This window comes from Castor canadensis, chromosome 10, assembly GCF_047511655.1.
Source record: "Castor canadensis chromosome 10, mCasCan1.hap1v2, whole genome shotgun sequence".
Lineage (NCBI taxonomy): Eukaryota > Metazoa > Chordata > Mammalia > Rodentia > Castoridae > Castor > Castor canadensis.
Window position 1 is genome coordinate 51,687,514 of NC_133395.1, and position 15,990 is coordinate 51,703,503.

Sequence of the window (15,990 nt, forward strand, 5' to 3'; positions counted from 1 at the left end):
TATTCTACAATTTCCAAGCATTAGATTAAATCTCATAATGAACAGATAAAAGTAGGTGAGCTAGGTAGCACTAGGTAGCATTGTAAGGTAACATTCTGTAAAAACTTTCTCATGAGTTAGGGTTCTTTTCTTGTTCTCCCTAGAGAACTGAGGAGGCACAATCATAACATGCTATGTTTCTACAAATTAGACTTCATATTTCAATTTTTCTATCACGTGGACTTCATGTTCATAGCCTATATTATGAATGTGTTTCCTTTGGGAGAATAAGGCTTAAAAAACAAACTGAGCTGTGCTCACTAAAAGGATCAGTGTGAATGTAGGTATACATATAGTCAGCAGCACTAAATTTCATTATGTGAGCTTTATAATGAGCTGCTCATACTTGATTAATAAGTTTGCATAATGATCACATTCATCTCCTAGTAATATCCTATCTGAAAAGAATCACGGGTATCTTGGGTCATTAAAACTGAGTGCTCAAGCCCAAACAGCCAAACTGTACCTTACAAAATTAAGCCATCTTCATTCCAAAAGTTGTATCAGTGTTAGTTTCAAATATCTGACTTAGATATTATAACTTACCCTTGACCATTTATTCATAAATTATGTCTAAATAAAAACTATAACTGCTTTTGGACAGAGCTGAAGGCAAAAGAAGTCAAGAGTGATGGTTGATTTCAACCTTCTGTGAGCCATGGACCAATAAGTTTGGGACTTCTGTTTTATCCTAACTGTACTTTGTTTTGAGGATTATATTTCTCAGTGATTATTAAAGATTAAAAGAGCTCCTCTGAATTTTGAGTGCAGTACAATGGTTATGCTATATGACCTGGAAAATTTTTAAAAGAGCATTAATTTTAAATTTGAAAGTATTCATTCATATTTTTGTAACTCAGAAAAGAAAAATATGTAGTTTCTTTATTTCTTATTTGTTTTAGGCAAATTTATTAATGTATTTGTGACAAATATTATATAGGATATTAAATATTAATTATATGTAATATTTTGCAAATTAATATTTTCAATAGTTATTGTTAATATTTGCTTTTAAATCACAGAAGTGTTTTTTAAAGTAAATGAATAAGGATAAAACAGACTGATTTTTATTCTCTGAATTAAAACAATCAAAAATGGATACTATTTTTCATTTTACCAAATTTTTAATGAAATTGTACAAGCTAAGCTTTAGCACCTTTATATAGTCGTTGCTGCCTAAACATGCAAAAGTGTTTTCTAACATTTGAATATGATTATTTTTCCCATGTAGGATAATTTCAGATAACATATTAATAATATTGATGAAATAAAATCTAGTCTTTATATTGTACTCACTAACCACAGGAACAATTCTATTTAGAAGTAAACCTATTTTAAGTAATAGATTTTCCTGATAGGATTAAGCAGAAAACTCAATTAGTTTTAATCAGTAATGTAAGTGAAACAGATTTTAAGTTAATTAAAGCTAGCAGAAGTAAAATGCCTTGTAAGATAATAGGAGATAATGGAATTTGACTTACCTTTCTTGGCAATGGTATCACTAGAACTATCTATTTGGAAGAAGACCGGAACAAATGCTCTTTGCTACTTGACTAACTCTATTAATTAAAAACAAATAGGTACCTTGAACGTGTTAAAGAAAGAGATAGGGACTTCCTAGTTAATACTTAAAAGTCATGAAATCAATCTGAATGCCTTCATCACATTTTTATTAATGGGAGAAATAGCTTTTGTGCTAAAATGTAATATATATCACAATATGCTATTGCAAACGTATTGACTTGGAGATGTGATTATGTGAGGCTTCACAGGTTTTGAATGTGTTGTAACTTTCTTTAAAAATGTTATGACTCACGTATATTACTTATGGAAGTAAAATGAATATTGTAAAAACTAATTATAGCTGATAGAAATGTTTGATTATTAGCAACATTAATAATAGAAATTATGCCCTACATTTATTTTGACAAATCATGGTTTCTAAACTTCAAACTAGTAGAATTGTATTATCTTTATGTTACTAATTAATAGATGACTGTTCTAAGATTTAAAAAGGCAAGCAAGTATAGAAAATGAAATCCAAAACTTATTTTTGATTTTTTATTCATTTATTCACATATGCATAAATTGCTTGGGCCATTTCTCCCGCCATCCCCTACCCCCTCCCTCTCCACCCAAGCCCTTCGCTTCCAGGCAGAACCTGTTCTGCCCTTATCTCTAATTTTTTTGAAGAGAAAACATAAGCATAATAAGAAAGACAAAGCGTTTTCACTAGTTGAGACAAGGATAGCTATACAGAGAGATTCTTAGCATTGCTTCCATGTACAAATGTGTTACAACCCAAGTAGATTCATCTCTAACTGATCTTTTCAGTAGTTCCTGATCCCCTTCTCACACTGACCTCTGTCATTTTAAGGTTTCTGTATTAGTTCCTCTGCAGTGGAGAAATCAAACACTTTCATTTTTTGGGTTTCTTACTGATCCCCATACTTCCAGTATGTGCTCTCCCCTTATCATATGACTCAAGTCCAACCACATTGCTGTATTTGCCCTAGATCTAAAGACTGCATATGAGGGAAAACATATGATTTTTGGTCTTCTGAGCCTGGCTAACCTCACTCAGAATGATGTTCTCCAGTTCCATCCATTTACTTGCAAATGATAAGATTTCATTCTACTTCATGGCTGAGTAAAATTCCATTGTGTATAAATACCGCATTTTCTTAATCCATTCATCAGTAGTGGGGCATCTTGGCTGTGTCCATAATTTGGCTATTGTGAATATTGCTGCAATAAACATGGGTGTGCAGGTGCCTCTGGAGTAACCTGAGTTCCATTCCTTTGACTATATGCCCAGGAGTGGGATTGCTGGATTATATGGCAGACCTATGTTTAGATTTTTAAGAAGCCCTCAAAACCATACAAAGAATCAATGAAACAAAAAGTTTGTTCTTTGAAAAAGTATATAAGATTAACAGACCCCTGGCAAACCTTACTAAAATGAAGAGAGAAAAAAACCCAAATCAGTAAAATCAGAAATGCAAAAAGGGAGATAACAACAAACACGACAGAAATCCAGGAACACATCAGAGACAACTTTGAGAACCTATATTCTAATAAATTTAAAAATCTTGAAAAAATGGACAGGTGTCTAGATACTTATGACCATCCAAAATTGAACCAAGAGGACATTAATCACCTGAATAGATCTATAACACGAAATGAAATTCAAGCAGCATTAAAGAGTCCCCCAAAAAAGGAAAAGTCCAGGTCTTGATTTTTGTCTTGTTAATTACTTTATCACTTCTTGTCTGGCCAAACATAAATAAAATATAAGTAGTTGTGTTATGTTGAAGCAAGGACAAATGTATTAATGACTGATTTCATTATTTTCATTTGAGGATGGGACTGGCATACATAAAAATGTGTTTAGTTACTTTGGAGATGAATCCAGAGAGAGATTTAAAGATAATTTTGAGAAGACAACAGTGAATTTGTAAATTAAATTTGGTACCATGGAAAGCTATTTTTTGTGGGTAAATGAAATTCAATGATGTAATTATATGTAAGGAACTATTTATATCAGAATTAGAAAAACAGAATTTAGGGAAGGGTAGAACAATTTACAGTTTACTATAATATAGTAAGCACAAACAGAAATATCAGCATATTTGTCAAAGTAGAAGTTAATTTTTTGCCATAACCCCATACTATTCTCAGCACCATTATACTATGTGACCTTGTGAATAAATCTAATTTGGGCTAAAACAGTCAGTCACTCTCTGGGACAATTTTATTTTTCTGCATTTTAAATATAATGCATTTATCTGCACAGATAGATGTAGGAAAATAAGCTTATGTCATGTTCCCCAGACACATGGACATCCTAGTCACAAATGAAAGATTAGGTTGTAACAAATACCAGTCCAAATTAAGAAAAAAAATCAAATAAAAAACCACCACCAATCAGATATTCTTTTCTGGAATGGTTCTTTTTACTATGTTGGGTCTTGAGTTTACAGTTTTCAATGCCAGAATCTTGTGTAACTTTGTCCACTTGTTCATTGGTTTGAGTCCTGAGAATTGTCCTTGTATTTTTCCAATTGGATCTTGTCTATCATCCACCTAGGTTGGTCTGATTTGGACAGAATTTTATTTCTCATTTGAAACTATTTGCATGTCTACATAACATGAGGGATAGCAATGTAAATCAGGTGGAGAATTGCTGATATTTTTGTGATCCAAACATGCAAGGCAAACATACTTATTTATAAATGCATAACTGTATATTTTTATATAAATGCATATTTATAAATATACATAAGTATTTGATATGTGAATATTCACATATGCTTATTGCAGCATTTCTTTGAAAAAAATGACATTTATTTGTGGTTCAACTTATATATGTATGAGAATAGCACAATGAAACTCATCAAAAATTGTTAAAAAGGAGGTGAGGAGGATAGAGAATGATTAAGAAAGAGTTATACAGATGGAGTAAATTTGATCAAAGTACCTTATATTAATGCTGTAAATGTCACACAAACCCCTTTCTACAATTGATTTATGCTAATTAAACACATAAAAAGGGAAAAATCCCTCAAAATTGGATTATTATTTCTCTTATTCCTACCTTCATACTTCTTTCCTTCTTTTCCTTTCTCCTTCCTTCCTACTTCAAATATTTATTCAATTCCTACACAATACTTTCTAACCTATCTTAATAATATTGGGGAGACAGTAATGAATGACAGAGGCAAATTATCTGCTTTCCTTGACACTTCATTTTTAATGTTGAAAAAAACTAATAAAAAATAAATAAATGAATACATAGCTAATATGTTAAGTACAGAAATGTGTTATGGAGAAAAACTAATAAGTAGAAAAGATTTTCAAAATAGTGGAATATGACACCTAATGAGGTAATTTAGAGGAAATTTCTATGAAATAGTGAAGAACTATGTGGAAAAGGAGGAAGAGCAGAGAAAGCTGTAATGGAGAGGCCTAATTAGAAATGGCTAACTGAAAGAAACTTAAATAATAATGCAATTGTCAGCTCTAATGAATACATTAACACTACTTACTTGAAATTTTGGTGTAAAGTATATTCAAGGGTGTAGATAACTGATGTGTATGTTGATACTACCTCTACCATGCAGTGGAGGTGGTCTAATAATGATAGCAAACAATAGATTGGATGTCTGCTAATAACAAGGACGACGGTGACTGGAAGTCACATACACTTTTATATTGCTAGTTAGGAATTGTGAGGTTCTAGAATAGGGTACATATAACTTTTTCATAGTTTTTTAAATTGTCTGTTTACAGTGATATTTTATTCATACACATTCTCATTCTGCTCCCTCAGCCACTTTATAGGCTGGTGTGGGAGAACTGGATAGATATTTCAAAACAAGATGTTGTAATTTGTTTTTAATTCATTTTATTTTTTGTGTGTGAGCTTCAAACACAGGGTTTTGTGCATACTGTTTTATACATTTCTTTGATAAAGCTGCTTTTATCTCCACAAAAAAGGTAAAATATTTCACAAATTGGTCAGAAAACAAAAATCTTGAGCGCTGAAGAGAATCTAGAACTGATACTACTCGGAACAAAGAGACAACTACATCCTTTAGAAAACTGGCATATTGCAAACAACTGTAGCTTTTATATGATCGTATTAGAAGGAGTAACTTGAACAATAATCTCAACCATAACAGTGCTATAAAGGACTATAACATGTTTTTTTTTTCTTTTGGGGGGAAGTACTGGGCATTTATTGGTTTTACTGACTTTGTCTGAGCTAGCCTCAAACTCACAATCCTCCTATATTCCTACATGATATGCATATTACTTACATAAAAAAGGAAGAAATTAAAATTTTTAAACAAGGAGAGAACATCTCAATGCACAGTTGTGGTGAATGTATAGAAAGCAATTGGTTGTATATGGGGAAATAGGAACATTCCTTAATATATCAGCAAATAACACACACATGTGAATAATAAAAAAAAAATCTTGCTATAGTCTCTGTGTGTTGAATCTAAAAGTAGCTATGTGAGCACATTACTAAATTAAGTATCTTATTTAAATTTAGAGTAATGTAAATGTGAACTGTATTGTGAAATTTAACAACTCTGTGGGTTAGGTGCTCCTTGCTATCATGCAAAATATTTTGTGAGAATTTTCTATATAAAAGGAACAGAAGGACACACACTCATGAATGACTGATAAAATGAATTAAGTTTTTTTTAAAGAAAATAAAGTAAAATTTGTCCTCCAAGGCCAGGTTTTCAAAGGATATATGGATTTTAACTAGATTGCTATTACTCTTGAGAACTTGTCCTTTTAACCCAGCTTCATGTTTTAAGGAAGCCCATGTGAGAGAGACTGCATATAAGCATATCAGCTAAGAGTCCCAGCAAACAGCCAGCATCAAATATGGAACATATGAATAAACAAGTCTTTTTGCGATTCCAAACCCTAATCTTCTCAGCTGAGGCCCCATTATCATAGCTCAAAGACTATCTGTCCCCACAGAAATCTAGATTATAGACTCAAAGAATTCATGACATAACTAATTCTTGTGTATACACCAGTGAATTTTAAGGTGATTTGAGGTACAGCCCTAGTAAAGAAAAACCTATTTTTATTAATTTCTGTACAATAACAAGCATATGCTTGCTCATATTTTTCTTTGTTTCTTTGCCTCTCTCTCTCTCTCTCTCTTTTTCTGCAAATTTGCCAACCCTGTAAATTCAGGTCTTTTTTTTTTGTGGAGACTTTTATTCATATATATTAATTGTACAGAAGGGATTCATTGTGATATTTCCATACATGCTTTGTAAACATTGTATGTAGATTTTCAAAAATCTGATTCCATTAAGGAAGATATTCAAACATAGGATTTCTGGGTCATACATTAAGAATATATTTAACATTATAATAAAGAATTGCCAATCATATTAAAGAGTGGGCTGAACCATTTTGCATTCACCACAATAATATATGAAAATCCTTGTTGCTCTTCCTAACAGTCTATTGCCCTTTACCGGCTGAACCTGAGTGACCGGAGCTGTATAAAATGAAGGGACTACTGAGTCTTGCTCAATAGCCATTTTAATGAAGCATACTACTCCTTTTATAAACTCCGTTTACATAGAGAGCATTTGATCAGAAAAAGCATGTCAGGTATTACGTGTCAAGGTTACATTAGTACAAGGAAGCACAGTTAAAATTAACTCTTTGATATGTCTCTTTTAAAATGGGAACAGAGAAGCAGGAGAAGCACACGGTCAGCATAACTTTCTTATTTATATCTGAGGGACACAAAGCTGCCTGGGAAACTTGAATACTGTTTTTCTGGACATCTGGCTTTCTCACAAGGCCAGATACCAGATCACATAGACAAGGTCTGGTCTAATACTTTTTTCTCAGTTCCTTAGAGCTTTCTCATAAGGTCAGATACCAACTCACACAGACAAGTTCCCACTGCTGACTCCAATAACAGTCATCAATTGAAATTCTATTTTTAATGTTAGCCATTCCAATAGTAAACAGCAATGATTTAATGTGGTTTTATTTCACATTTCCCTAACTACTAATGATTTTGAATATCTTTCATGTACTTATTTCTCATTATTATTCCCTTCTGGTGAAGTGATTGTTCATATGTTTTATACATTTTAATCAAGTTATTTGTTTTGGTATTGCTGACTTTTAAGTCTTTTATGTGTTCTTTGAATTTTCAGTTTGTCTTTTCATTCTTGTGACCCTAGTTTAATAGAACATTTTTTCATTCTGATAAAATGCAGTTTATCTACTTTTTTTGTTTTTTTCTTTTTTTTTTTTTTGGAGTACTAGGGCATGAACACAGGGCCTCATGCATGCTAGAAAAGCATCAACCACTTGAGCTATGCCTGAAGCTCTTTACCTTTTTCTTTTATGGCTTATGCTTTTGGTGTCATGCACACAAACTCTTCACTAAACCTAAGGTCACATAGTATTTTTTCTTGTTTTTTTCTGAAATTTTTTAAGTTAAGTTTTACATTTAGATCTGTCATACATTTTTAGTATTAATGTCTTAGACAATATGAGGTTTTTGCCAATGTTTATGTTATTTCACCCAGGTGTTGAAGAGTTCTAACATCATTTGTTGAAAAGGCTACCATGTTTCCATTAAGTCACTCCTGTAATTTTGTCAAAGTCAATTGCTATATTTATATGAGCTATTTCTGGGCTCTCCATTCTATTCCATTGATCTGTTTTACTGTCTTAAATGCTGTAAACTTACAGTAAATTTTAAAACTAAGTAATGCAATTCTTTCATTTTATTTATTTTCAAAATTATTTTAGCGATTCTTATTTCTTTACATTTCCACAAAAATTTTTTCATCACTTTATCTGTATTAACAACAACAAAAAATCTTTCTAGGATTTTGATAAGCATTACATCAAATATACAGATCCATATAGGGACATTCAACATATTTACTATGTAGAGTCTTCCAAGCCATGAACCTTGATAAACCCTCTTATTAATTCTAAAGGATTTTTTGAGGGTTCCATGAGATTTTCTATATAGGGCCAGTTTTATGTCATCCTTTTCAATCTATATTTGTGTTAGTCAGACTTCATTGCCATGATAAAATGAATGAGAAAAACAGTTCAAAGAAGGAATAATTTGGCTCATGGTTTTGGAAGTTTCAGTCCATGGCCAGCTGATTCCCCTGCTTGTAGGCCCATGCCAAAGCAAAAATGTCACAGAAGAAGAATGTTGAGGAGGAAAGCTGTTTACCTCATGGCAACCAGGAAGCAAAAAGGAATAATAGGAAGGGGCCAGTGCCAAGATACACCACTCAAAGGCCTTCCCCAGAAACCCACTTTTTCCAACTCGGCCCTAGTTCCACCACTGCCCAATAATCTATTCAAATTCCAGACCCATCAGTGGATTACCTCATTGATTAGGTCAGAGTCCTCATGGTCCAATGGTCTCTGGAACTGCTCTTGTACACACAGAAGTGAGTTTACTAATCTCAATGTCTCTCAATCTAATCAAGATGACAATCAAGATTAACCATCCTCATATATGTCATTTTTTTCATTTTCTTACCATAGTGCAGTGGTTAATACTTCTAGTATGTTGTTGAAGAGGGGTAAAAAGGGTAGACATCCTTATTTTTTCTAGATTTAGGCAGAAAGCAATAAATTGTTCAATTTAATTTAACACTATTAAGTGTGATGTTATTGGTAGATTTTTTTCAATGCTTTGAAGAAACTAAAGAAGTTTCTTTTTTCCTAGTTTTATATTTTTGCTTTTATTTTTTACATCTTCAAATTTATATAATCATGTAGGTTTATCATTAAGGTAGATACTATGGTGAATTATATTGATTGATTTCCAAACATTGAAATAAACCTGCATTCTCAAGCTAAACATTGCAAAGCTGTGTTTTTTATTTTTTTATTTTTTTGTATATTTCTGAACTCAATTCGAACTTTTTTGTTAAGGGTTTCTGCAAATAGTTCATAAAATTTTCCCATAAAAGTACTGGGTCTTACAGACTTCCTTTTCAGTATGTTTTAAACTGTAAATTCAATTCCCTTAATAGTTTTAGAACTAATAAGTTCATCTATTCATCTGGGGTGAGTTCAAGATGTTTGTGGCTTTCTGTGACTGCTCCATTTTGCCTAAGTCAAAAGACTTTATGTGAGCAGTTTATTGTATTGTGTTCTTTTCCTTCTAATGTTTCAGGGCTTGTAACAATGTCTCCTTTTCTGCATTCCTGACATTAATTTATGTCTTCTCTCTGCTTTGCTTGTGTTGCTAGAGTTTAATGAATCACATTGATCTTTTCTTTTTATTTTTTGTTTATTCATATATGCATACAATGTTTGGGTTATTTCTATCATACATTCCTCACCCCTTCTCTTTTCCTCCACTCTCTCCCTTTCTTGCCCTTCCCCCCTCACTTCCAGGCAAAAATTGTTTTGCCTTTATCTCTAATTTTGTTGAAGACAGAGTATAAACAATAATAAGAAGGACAAAGGGTTTTTGCTAGTTAAGATAAGGATAGCTAAACAGGGAGATTCCTCATATTGCTTTCATGTACATTTGTGCTACGTGCTAAGTTGATTCATCTCTAACTGACCTTTTCTCTACTTCCTGATCCCCTTCTCCTATTGACCTATGTCACTTTAAAGTTTCTGCATTAGTTTCATTGCATTGAGGACATCAAATACTATCATGTTTTTGGATTCCTTACCTATCCTCATACCTTCCTTGTGTGCTCTCTCCTTATCATGTGACCAAAGTCCAATCCCTTTGCTGTGTTTGCCCTTGATCTAAAGTCCACATATGAGGGACAATTTTTGGTCTTCTGAGCCTGGCTAACCTCACTCAGGATGATGTTCTCCAGTTCCATCCATTTACTTGTGAATGACAAGATTTCATTTTTCTTCATGGCTGAGTAGAATTCCATTATGTATAAAAACCACATTTTCTTGATTCTTGTCAGTAGTGGGGCATCTTGGCTGTTTCCATAATGTACCTACTGTGAATAGTGCTGCAATAAACACGGGAGTGCAAGTGCTTTGGGATTAATCTGTGTCATATTCTTTTGGGCATATGCCCAGAGTGCAATTGCCAGGATCATATAGCATATCTATGTTTAGATTTTTAAGAAGCCTCCAAATGTTTTTCCAGAGTGGTTGTATTAGTTTGCATTCCCACCAGCAGTGAATGAGGGTTCCTTTTTCCCCCATATCCTTGTCAACATTTGTTGTCTTTGCTGTTTCTAATGATGGCTATTCTAACGGGTGAGGTGGAATCTTAGTGTGGTTTTGATTTTAATTTCCTTTGTGGTTAGAGATGGAGAGCATTTTTTCATGTGTCTTTGTTCTTTGAATATCTTCTTTTGAGAATGTTCTGTTTAGTTCACTTGCCCTTTACTTTATTGGTTCATTAATTTTGGGAGAGTTTAGTTTTTTGAGTTCCCTGTATATTTTGGTTCTCAGTCCTTTGTCTGATATGTAGCTGGCAAATATTTCCTCCCACTGTGTGGGTGGTCTCTTCAGTTTAGAGACCGTATCTTTTGTTGACCAGAAGCTTTTTAATTTTTTGAAGTCCCATTTGTCTATACTTTCTCTTAGTTGTTGAGTTTCTGGTGTTCTACTGAGGAAGTCCTTGCATATACTTATCACTTCCAAAGTGTTTCTGTACAACTTTACAGTTTGGGGTCTGATATTAAGGTCCTTGATCTATTTTGAGTTGATCCTAGTACAGGGAGATAAACGTGGATCTAGTTTTTTGCAGACAGCTAACCACTTTTCCCAACAACTTTTGTTGAAAAGGCTTTCTTTTCTCCATTTTATATTTTTGGCCCCTTTATCAAAAATAAGGTGGGTATAGTTGTGTGGATTCATATCTGGATCCTCTACACTGTTCCACTAGTCTTCATGTCTGTTTTTGTGCCAGTACAAAGCTGATTTATTGTTATTGCTTTTTAATGTAATTCCCAAGAGTGGTATTGCTGGATCATATGGAAGATCTATGTTTAGATTTTTAAGAAGTCTCCAAATTTTTTTCCAGAGTGGTTGTACTAGTTTGCATTACCACCAGTGGTGATGAGGGTTCCTTTTTCCCCCACATCCTCACAAACACCTGTTGTTGGTGGTGTTTCTAATGGTGGCTATTCTAACAGGGATGAGTTGGAATCTTAGTGTGGTTTTGATTTACATTTCCTTAATGGCTAGAGATGGTGAGCTTTTTTTCATGTATTTTTTGGGCATTGGAATTTCTTCTTCTTTTGAGAAGAAAATTTTATGTTTAATTCACTTGCCCATTTTTTTATTGGTTCATTAATTTTGGGAGAGTTTAGTTTTTTGAGTTCCCTATATACTCTTGTTATCAATCCTTTGTCTGACATATAGCTGGCAAATATTTTCTCCCACTCTGTGGACGGTATCTTAAGTTTAGAGAATATTTATTTTGTTGAGCAGAAGCTTTTTAATTTTTGAAGTCCCATTTGTCTATGCTATCTCTTAGTTGCTGAGCTGCTGGGGTTCCATTGAGAAAGTTCTTGCCTATACCTATTAGTTCCAAAGTATTTCATACTCTTTCCTGTACTAACTTTAGAGTTTGGGGTCTGATATTAAGGTCCTTGATCCATTTGAGTTAATACTGGTATAGTGTTATAAACATTGATCTAATTTCAGTTTTTTTGCAGACTACTAACCAGTTTTCCCAGCAGATTTTTTGGAAGAGACTGTCTTTTCTCCATCTTATATTTTTAGTGCTTTTGTCAAAGATAAGTTGGTTATAGTTGTGTGGCTTCATATCTGGGTCCTCTATTCTGCTCCACTGGTCTTCAGGTCTATTTTTGTGCCAGTACCATGCTGTTTTCATTGCTATTGCTTTGTAATATAGTTTGACATGGGGTATTGTGATACCTCCAGCATTGTTCTTTTCACTGAGTATTGCCTGGGCTACTCATGGTCTCTTGTGTTTCCAAATAAATTTAACGGTATATTTTTCAATCTCTTTGATGAATTGCATTGGTATTTTGATGGGAATTGCATGAAATGTGTAGATTGCTTTTTTATAGCCATTTTTACTATGTTGGTTCTACCAGTCCATGAGCATGGGAGATCTCTCCACTTTCTACAGTCTTCCTCAATCTCTTTCTTCAGGGGTTTATAGTTTTCCTTGTAGAGGTCATTCACATCCTTTGTTAGGTTTACTCCTAGGTATTTGATTATTTTTGAGACTATTGTTAATGGAATGGTTTTAATGTATTCTTTCTCAGTTTTTTTGTTATTAGTGTGTAATGATTTTTTTTTGTTATTAGTGTGTAATGATTTTTGTACATTGATTTTATATTCTGCCACCTTGCTGTAGCTGTTGATGGTTTCTAGGAGTTTTGGCTAGAGTTTTTTGGGTCTTTAAGGTATAGGACCATATCATCTGCAAAAAGGGTATTTTGACAGTTTCTTTAGCTATGTGTATTCCTTTTATTCCTTCTTCTTGCCTAATTACTCTGGCTAGGAATTCCAGTACTATGTTGAATAGGAGGGGGGATACTGGGAATCCTTGTCTTATTCCTGATTTTAGAGGAAATGGTTTCAGTTTTTCACCATTAAGTATAATGCTGGCTTAGGTTTGTCATATATAGCTTTTATAATATTGAGATACTTTCCTTCTATTCCTAGTTTTCTTAGAGCTTTTATCATGAAATGGTGTTGGATCTTGTCTAAGGCTTTTTCTGTGTTTATTGAGATGATCACTTGGTTTTTGTCTTTGCTACTGTTAATGTGGTGTATTACATTTATTGAATGAACCACATTGCGTTTCTGGGATGAAGCCTACTTAGTCATGGTGAATGATCTTTTCGATGTTTTGTTGAATTCAGTTTGCAGTTATTTTATTAAGGATATTTGCATCATTGTTCATTAAGGAAACTGGCCTATAGTTGTTATTTTTGGAGGTGCCTTTGCTTGGTTTTGGTATAAGTGTAATACTGGCTTCATAAAATGTGTTAGGCAGTTTTTCTTCCCTTTCTATTTTGTGCAACAGTTTAAGGAGAGTTGGGATTACTTCTTCTTTAAAGGTCTGATAGAATTCAGCAGAGAATCCATCAGGTCCTGGAGTTTTCTTTTCTGGGAGACTTTTGGTTGCTGCTTCAGTTTCATTTTGTGTTATAGATCTATTCAGGTGGTTAATGTCCTCTTGGTTCAGTTTTGGATGATCATAAGTATCTAGACACATTTCCATTTCTTCAAGATTTTCAAATTTATTTGATTATAGGTTCTCAATGTAGTCTGTGATAATTTCCTGGACGTCCATGGTGTTTGTTGTTATCTACCCTTTTGCATTCTGGATTTTAGTGATTTGGGTTTTTTCTCTCTTCATTTTAGTCAGGTTTGCAAGGGATCTATCGATCTTGTTTATTTTTTCAAAGAACCAACTTTTTGTTTCATTAATTCTTTGTATGTTTTTTTTTGTTTCTATTTCATTGACTTCAGCTCTTAATTTTATTATTTCTCCTCTTGTATTTGTTTTGGGGTTTACTTGTTCTTGTTTTTCTAGGAGTTTGAACTGTATCATTCGGTCATTGATTTGAGATATTTCAGTCTTTTTAATATATGCACTCATGGCTATTAACTTTCCTCTCACTACTGCCTTTGCTGTGTCCCATAGGTTCTGGTTGGTTGTGTTTTCATTTTCATTGACTTCCAGGAACCTTTTATCCTCTTTTATTTCATCAATGACCCATTGTTCATTAAACAATGAGTTGTTCAGTTTCCAGTTGTTTGCATGTTTTTGGTCTTTATTTTTGTTCTTGAGTTCCAGTTTTAATGCATTGTGATCAGATAGAATACATGGTATAACTTCTATTTTCTTATATTCGTTGCAGCTTGTTTTGTGCCTTAGGATATGATCTATTTTGGAGAAGGTTCTATGGGCTGCTAAGAAAAATGTATATTGTGTAGAATTTGGATTAAATATTCTGTAGACATCAACTAGGTCCATTTGATCTATAGTATGTTTTAGATCTAGGATTTCTTTATTGATTTTTTGTTTGGATGACTTATCTATTGATGATAGTGTGGTGTTAAAGTCTCCCACTACCACTGTGTTGGAGTTAATATATGCTTTTAGGTCCTTCAGGTTATGTTTGTTGAAATTGGGTGCACTGACATTGGGTGCATATAGGTTGATAATCATTATTTCCTTTTGGTCTATTTTCCCTTTCATTAGTATGAAATGTCCTTATTTATCTTATTTGATCAATGTACTTTTGAAGTCTACTTTGTCTGAGATAAGTATGTCTACTCCTGCCTGTTTTCAGGGGCCAATGGCTTGGTAAATTTTCTTCCAACCTTTCACCCTAAGCCTGTGCTTATTTCTATAATGAGATGGGTCTACTGTATGCAAAAAATTGTTGGATCTTCCTTTTTACCCAGTTTATCAAACAGTGTCTTTTGATGGGGGACTTAAGTCCGTTAACATTAAGTGTTAGTACTGATAGTTATGTGGTGATTCCTTTCACTTAGTTGTCTTAGTTGTTTGAGGGTTTGATTGTAGCCAAATCTATGTTACTCTCTATTTTTGTGCTTTTTCTTTTCCTGTAGTTTGATGTTGCCTGCCCTTTCATGGTTATGTTGGGTTTCACTTTCTGTGTGCAGAATCCCTTGAAGAATCTTTTGCAGTGGTGGCTTTGTGGTCATATATTGTTTTAGTTTCTGCTTATCATGGAAGACTTTTATTGCTCCACCTATTTTGAATGATGGTTTTGCTGGGTAGAGTATCCTAGGGTTGAAGTTATTTTCATTCAGTATCCAGAAGACATCACACCATGGTCTTCTTGCTTTTAATGTTTCTCTTGAGAAGTCTGTGACTTTGATAGGTTTACCTTTGTATGTTATTTGTTTTTTTCTGTCTTACAGCCTTCAATATTCTTTCTCTAGTGTCTGTACCTGTTGTTTTTATGATGATATGTCATGGGGTAGTTCTATTTTGGTCAAGTCTGTTCAGTGTCCTGGAGGCTTCCTGTACCTATATGGGCATAGTTTTCTCTAGATTTTGGAAATTTTCTGTTAATATTTTGTTGAATATATTATGCGTTCCTTTTTCTTGCACCTCTTCTCCTTCTTCAATGCCCATGATTCTCAGGTTTGGTCTTTTGATGGAGTCAGTGAATTATTGCATATTCTTTTCACAAGTCTTGAGTTTTCTGACTATTAGTTCTTCAATTTTTCCTTTATGTAGCATTTCACCTTTGAGTTCAGTCTGCTGGAGTGTCCTTCCATTTTGTTTTGCATTTCTGTTGCATTCTTTTTTCTGAGGTTTACATATCATGAGTCTCTTCCTCTTCTGTGTTGTCAATTTTCACCCTGGGTTTATTTATGTCACTATTTATGGTGTTGTTTTTTCACTTAGGTGTTTATACAGGGATTCTATGGTTTCTTTTATTTGTTCTTGTGGTT